Raw genomic sequence first — 7,890 nt, 5'->3', positions numbered from 1 at the left:
TGTCCTCTTAGCCTCCGAAAGGGAAGCAGACTCGCAATGTCATGGTCAGCAAGGACCATGGCAACCCACATCAAAATCCTCGCTCCTCCTGATGCTTTTGTTTTCTTTTTTAATCAAGTGAGCCCAGAGAGGTTAGTGTCAGACACTTATCGGACATATATTTATAAAGGTGCCAGGGACATGAAAGTGAATGAAGTATAGTCAGAACTTCAAGGCGCTCACATTCTAGTCAGAAGGAGAGTGTTCAAGAAGCCAATTATACTACCATAGTAAATACAATGGAGGCGTGTATATGGCACTGTAGCAGGTTGGATCTTCCAAAAATGGCCTGGCAGTATTTTCAGTTCCATCTGCTTTTCCAGAACCTTCCAGAATCTTCAGTGCCCCATCGAGAGGTGAAATCTATTTCCCTTCTTCTATAACATAGGTGGGTTCATGACCGTTCTGACCAATATAGTATGGCAGGAATGGTGCTAAGTGGCTTCTGGGACATGATCATTTAAAGGCTACGAACTTCCTCAATTCCTCTCTCTCTCTCTCCCTTTATCTGTGTGCGTCTCAGTGTGCAGCTTTGGAACCCTCAGCCACCTCGTTTTAAAAAGCCCGGCTATTTGGAAGTTGCGATGCTGCATAGACCACGTAGGGAAGCAACGGAGGTGTAGAGAGAGATGCCCGAGGGGCCCTTGCTGCTCCAAACCCCAGGTGCTCAGCCTTTCCCAGCACCAACTACCAGCCCAGTGCATGAACAAGTCATCAGATGACCTTAGCCCAACCGTCAGGGGTCCAGCTGAGGGGGGACGAGCTATCCCTGCTCTGCTGTGTTCAGATTCCCCACCCAGAGGGTCCAGGGGCTTAATAAACGGTTATCTGCACCAGGAGGTTTTGAAGGAGATTGTTACTAACCGGAACAGCTGCTGTGGGATCATAGACGGAACCCTTGGGTCTACTTAGGGACGTCAAACAAGGCCGTCAAGATCTGCTCATATTTGAGCTCAGTCCTGAAGGATGATATAGCACCGATGGAGGGTGGTGTCCCAGACACAGAATAGCATGTGCAGAGTGCAGAAGGCGGAAAGCAAAGCCTGACCTGGGAACCGTCAGCCGTCAGCTCCAACTGGAGTGCTGGTAAGTGTGGTAGACGTAGGTGTCTCGTTCATTTGTGCTTGTTCACATATCCAAGAAGTTTATATTGAGCCCTGATGTACCCAGCTTCTGTACCGGGTACAAAAACTTTTGGCTGCAAATCCCACCTCCAAGTGTGCCTTGAACAATAAGGAAGGGTTGCTTCCTTGATGAGAAAATCAGGGGTGGGGGGCGATCTCAGAAATACTCTGCCGTCTGTGCCCAGCCAGGCTCTTGTCGTCCTTCTAATCCCCTGACCCCAAATGTTGGCTTTCCGTCTTGATGCCTCATGGTTGCAAAACGGCTGTCCCGGCTCCGAGCATCACAAGCACCACATTTGCTCGTACCACACCCAAAGGCAGGAAGCTACCAAAAGTAAGTCATGTGGCTGCCCTAGCTGGGGTGGGTGGAGGAGGAAGGGAGCGTGCTGGGAAGGCATCTGAGGCACAGGCAAGGGAGAGGGGGATTGGAAAACGTTGGGGGAAGACAAGCAGCGGCGCCCACCACAGCTAAGCAGTTCAGGCATCATCCCTGTTCACGACGCCAGATGATGGGCAGCGCCAGGTTGTGCATCGCGGAGCCATGGAAAGACATGGAAACTTTGCAGCCAACACAACCATCTAGTCAGGAACACGGTGGGAGGCAGAGGACAGAGAAAGGAGGGGAATGAGGGCACGATATTTCCTGTATCCTATTTCACAACTGTCACCATCTCTCTCTGTCACACACTCACACACACACACCCCACAATCACTTAATTACTATTTAATTCAATAAAAATACTAGGACCTACTAGAAAACTCTGGTGCTTGTGTGGAATGCATGGGATGGGACCAGGTCAGAGGCAGGAGAGCTAGACGTCGCCAGAAATCCGTCTCAGTCTCAGAACAGAAATGGGAAGCGAAGTTAGAAGAGCCTACCTCACTATTGACTGATGGGCAGAAATGTAAAGATGCCCTTCTCCAGAATTCCTTTAAATTGAAGCGTTTTAAATAACGAGAGAAATGGGGGAAAGGGAGAGGGAGAGGGGCAGAAACAGACTTCTTTAGATTCAAAGGGCTTTCCAGTGCAGTAAAAGGGAACAAAGGAACTTTGCAGCACAAAGAGGCCTGGGCACCTGAGAGAGTGCACACCCCCCCCAAAACCTCACCCCTCTCCGCAGGGCAGGAGGGGAAACCGAGCCCCAATTTTTCACTGAACTGTCCAACCACATTCTCTCCCCTCCAATTCAGCCCTGTGTTTGATAGCTAGACGGTGTTCCAACCAGAGGTGGCCCTAAGATATTTTAAAATAATAAAGTTGTGTACACAATTGCTCTAGCTGCGGGGGTCTCAAAGCATTTTTCAACGGATAAGAAAGTACATGGTGACCTGAAGGCTCTGAGTGTTACTATGCAAAGGCATATTGAACAGGAAGGATACGGCGGGTGTAAAAAACACCTGGATTATTCCACTAGGGAAAGCTAAACTTTTTTTTTTTTTTTTTTTTAAGATTTTGTTTGTTTATTTATTTAAAGACGGAGAGAGGGAGAGAGAAAGCATGAGCAGGGAACAGAGGGAGAGGCAGACTCCCCACTGAGCAGGGAGCCCGACATGGGACTCAATCCCAGGACTCCTGGATCATGACCTGAGCCAAAGGCAGACGCTCAACTGACTGAGCCACCCAGATGCCCCAAAAGTTAACCTTTTTGAGAAAAAAAATGAATCCAGTTATTAAGTCTTGCTTTTCTCCCAAATGAGTGTTCAACCAGATTTAAAGAATCTGTCGGGGAAGGAGGCCCACATTGGGCTCTCCCCGCCGGGAGCCTGCTTCTCCCTCTGCCTGAGTCTCTGCCTCTCTCTCCATGTCTCTTGTGAATAAATAAATAAAATATTTTAAAAAATAAATAATAAATAAATAATCTGTCAGGATAAAAAAAGAAAATATGCCAATGCTGCTGGATGGATTTTGGAAGGGGTTTGGATCTACAGCTCAGCTGGCAAGGGAGGCACGGCGGGTAGAGGATTCCATCTCAGATACTTAAATCCCCTTTTGAAATTCTCCTCCCTGAACGGCCCCAGCCAGGTGTGACCCTGGATGAAATGAGAAAGCCCCCGGGTGGGGTGGGGGCCCCCACTGAGGAAGCCTGGCTCATAAGCCTTTCTCCAGTTGCCCAAGCTTCTCGGTGTCCTGCAGAGGCCTGACAGAGCCACACTCTGCCCCCTTCGCCCACACCAACTCGCCAGAAGTTCCCTCGAGTCAGGCCAGGCCCTCTAAGTGGTTCCCCAGTCATGGCAGGAGTGAGGTACAGGTGAGAGTGACAATCTGTCCCTCCCCACCCACTCCCTACACATACACACTGTGATGACTGATTTCATCTATCAACTTAGCTAGGCCACACTATCCAGATATTTGACCAAACACTGTTCTGGATAGTTCTGTGAAGCCATTTCTTAGAAGAGATTAACATTTAAATTGGTAGACTGCGAGTAAAGCACAAGACATGCCATAATGCAGGTGGGCCTCGCCCAATCAGTTGAAGGCCTTGCTGGAATAAAGACAGACTTCCCCTGAAGAGGAGGGATTTCTGCCAGCAGTCTGCCTTTGGACTCCAGCCACAACCCTTTCCTGGGTCAGCCTCCACTACTGTGTGAACCAATTCCTTAAAATCCCCCTGACCTCTGTCTGTTGCTCTCATCTGTCATGCTGGAGGAAGCGAGCAGCCATGCTGGGCGCAGCCCCATGGAGAAGCCCACCAGGGCAAGAATCTGATACCTCCAGCCAGCCTCCAGAGAAGCTCTGAGACCTGACAACGGTCACGTGAGCTGGCTCAGAAATGAATATTCTGTGGCCTGCCAACAACGACCCAGTGAGCCTAGAAGGCTGATGGCCACTCAGCCCCGCCCACAGCTTGACTGCAGTCTCATTAGAGGTTTTGAGCAAGAGGCCTCAGCTGAGTAACACCCAGATCCCTGCCCTGTGGAAACTGTGCAATTATGGATATTTGTCGTGTTCTAAGCTGCTAAATTTGGGGACAATTTGTGACACAGCAACAGATGACTAATACGTTTTGAATAAAAGCATAACCAGGCGGAAATTAATTCAGCAAATCTAGTAGGCAGAAGATATGCATGCCTTCAAACCCAAAATTCTGATCTGGGGTCTTACAGTGAACCGTTATTATGATTTTTAGCCACCAAATATGTTCTGAAAACTGTCCTCCATTGGAGGAATTTCCTACTCTTATTTCCACCTCCCTTGGGCAAAAGCCGGTCTCCTCTTTCCCAGCCTCCCTTGCTGCTGAAGCCAAGGGACATGACCCAGGCTTCACGATTCAGGTGCACCTAGATGAACCTGTGATTTAGAAAAGAGAAGAGTGGAAGAGTTTTGGTTTGGGGGATACGTGACGTTGGTCTTTCAGAGGCAGTAGACAGAGTTCCTAGTGATGGCTTCCTGTGGAGAACAGCAGCCACCGCAGGTTCCACTGGGGCAATCTGAAGTGTCAGTGGATCTGTTTTCTTCCTATGGGCTTCCAAATCTGCTTCTTTGCCCCATCTTGAGATTCATTTTGATTCAGAATCCTCTAATAGATCCCCGTTATGCAAATTGAAACCAGTTAGAGCAGAGTCTGTATTTTTGCAACGAAGAACAGCAAGCAAGTTCAAGGAAGTGTTGGGTTCCGCTCTTCACTCTGATGATCGGAGGGTCCTCTGGGTGTCTGGGTCCGTTTGGGTTGCTATAACACAATATCGTAGACTGGAGGCTAAACAACAAACATTTATTTCCCACAATTCTGAAGATCGGGAAGTCCAAGACCAAGGTGCCAACAGACCTAATGTCTGCTGCAAGCGCTCTTCCTCCTTCAGAGGGCCGCCTCCTTGTTATATGCTCACATGGCAGAGAGAAGGACAGAGAGAGAGAGAGCGAGATGGTCTTTTCCACTCCTTATAAGGGCCCTGACCCCATCACAGAGGCTCTACCTTCACAACCTCATCTAAATCTAATCCCCTTCCAAAGGCCTCACCTCCAAATACCATCACCCTGGGGACTACGACTTCAGCTTATGAATTTTGGGGGGACACAGACATTCGGACCATAACACTAAGGGAAGTTTTCACTTTTGTGAACAAAAAGACCCATACTAAAATGTTCACTGCAAGACCAGGCAACGGGAAAATAAACTGTGGTACATTGACAAAATGGAATCCTCGGCATAGGTTAAAATGAATGAGATATATATGTATGGACACAGATGAGTCTGAAAATACAATGGTCAATAAAAAAAATAGCTAGTGCTCTCGTACCATTTTTTTAAAGTTTCAGACTTGAAGTGCAAAACGGTTTCTGTTTATGGTTACATGTGTAGCAACAAGAGTCTTAACACACGCCAGAGATAAATACTGCGTCCAGGCAAATGGCTAAGTCTAGGGAGGGAAGAGAGAGAATAGGATTAGGAAAGTATCTCAGGGGAACCTCAATCTGTTTTATAGACAAATCTTGTTTTATTGATCTTCACTTCGTTGGGCTTTACAGATCTTGTGTTTTTTTTTTTTTTTTTGTGGGGGTTTTTTGTGTTTTTTTTTTAATAAATTGAAGGTTTGTGGCAGCCCTGTGTAGAGCAAGTCTATCACAGCCATTTTTCCAGTAGAATTTGCTCACTTCATGTCTCTGGGTCACATTTTGGTAATTCTTGCAGTATTTCAAACTCTTCATTTTTGTTGTATTTGTTATGATGATCTGCGATCAGTGAATAGGACTTGCTGAGAGCTCAGGTGATGGTTGGCATTCTCAGTGTAAAAGTAGAGAGTTTTTTAAAGATTTTTATTTATTTATTCATGAGAGACACAGAGAGAGAGAGAGAGAGAGAGAGAAGCAGAGACACAGGCAGAGGAAGAAGCAGGCTCCCCACAAGGAGCCCCATGTGGGGCTCGATCCCAGGACCCTGGGATCAGGACCTGAGCTGAAGGCAGATGCTCAACCACTGAGCCATCCAGGCATCCCAAAATAGGACATTTTTTAATTAAGGCAAGCACATCAGTTTTTTAGACATGATGTCATTATTGCACGTGTAATAGCGGCACAGTGTAAATATAAATTTTACATGCACCGAGAAACAAAAATGTTCATTTGGCTAGTTTATTTTCCTTGTTGCTGTGGTCTGGAACCAAACCCACAATACCTCGGAGGTGTGCCTGCCTCTATGTGGAGCTTTCTTTCTGTTTTTCCAACGTTATATAGAGTTGAGATAATAACATTGGGTAAGTTAAGATGTACAGCAGCACGATTTGATACCCATATATTGCAAAATATATTGCAAATATGTATATATTGATACACATATATTTTGCAATATATGTGTACATATACATGTGTACTACAGTAGGGTTGATCAACACCTCCATCACCTCACATAATTACCATTTTTCTGGTGAAAACATTTAAGATATGCCCTCTCAGCAATTTTCAATTACACAGTATTGTTAGGCATAGTCCCCATGCTGTGGTGTTTATTCACCTTACAACGGGAAGGTTTTACACCTTAGCAACATGTCTCCATCCGCTCGCCTCCTCTTCACCCCAGCAACCACAGTTCTAACTCCTGTTTCTGTGATCTTTAGATTTCTATGATTTTTTTCGATTTCATACACAAGGGATATCATACAGTATTTGTCTCTTTCGGATTTATTTCATTTAACATAATGCCCTCAAGATCTATCCATACTGTTGCAAGAGACTGAATCATATTCCTATATATGATATATTGGGCATATTATTAATATATTAATCATTATTAATATAATGATATATCATGTATATTACATAATGTAATTACACACACATTTATCACATATGTGTATCACATCTTCTTTATCCGTTCATCCATAGGCGGACACTTAGGTTGTTTCCCTCTCTCAGCTCTTGTGGCTAAGGCTGCAGTGACCACAGGAGTACAGATGTCTCGAAATCCTGATTTCATTTCCTTTGGATTTATAACCAGAAGTGGGATTGACAGATCCTAAGTTCGTTCTATTTTTACTTTTTGAAGAAACTCCCTACTGTTTTCTGTAGTGGCTGCACCAGTTTGCGTTCCTCATGGTGCACGAGGATTCCTTTCTCTCCACACCCTCACCAACGCTTGTTCTTTTCTTTGCCTTTTAAAAAATTAGAATCATTCTAAAAGTCCTGAGGAGATATCTCCCGTAGCTTTCATTTGCATTTCCCCGATGATGAGTGATGTTGAGAATCTTTTCATGCACCTGGTGGCCATTTGTGCGTCTTCTTTGGAAAAATGTCTGTTCAAGTCCTCTGCCTGTTTTTAAATTAGATTGTTTGGTTTTCCTGCAATTGAGTTGTAAGTTCCTTGGGTTTTTGCATATTTACCCCTTATCAGATGGATGGTTTGCAATTATTTTGTCCCATTTGGGCGGTTGCCTTTTCATTTTCTTGATTCTTTGGCTGTGCAGAAGCTTTTTAGTTTGATATAGTCTCATTTATTTATTTTTGCTTTTGTTGCTTTTGCTTTGGATGTCATATACAAAAAAATGATTGCCAGGACCAATGTCAGGGAACTTTACCTCTAAATTCCCTTCCAGGAATTTTCATGTTTTAGAGCTTGTGTTCACATCTGTTATCCAATGAGTTAATTTTTGTGAGGAATGTAAAATAAGGTTCCGAATTCATTCTTCTGCAAGTGAATATCCAGTTTTCCCAACACTGTTTATTGAAAAATTAGACTTTCCTCATTGAGTATTCTTTGCTCCGTTGTCAAATATCAGTTCACATATATGC

This window comes from Vulpes vulpes, chromosome 2 (assembly GCF_048418805.1).
Source record: "Vulpes vulpes isolate BD-2025 chromosome 2, VulVul3, whole genome shotgun sequence".
Lineage (NCBI taxonomy): Eukaryota > Metazoa > Chordata > Mammalia > Carnivora > Canidae > Vulpes > Vulpes vulpes.
The sequence above is the reverse complement of the archived record's forward strand: the minus strand, read 5'-3'. Positions refer to the sequence as shown.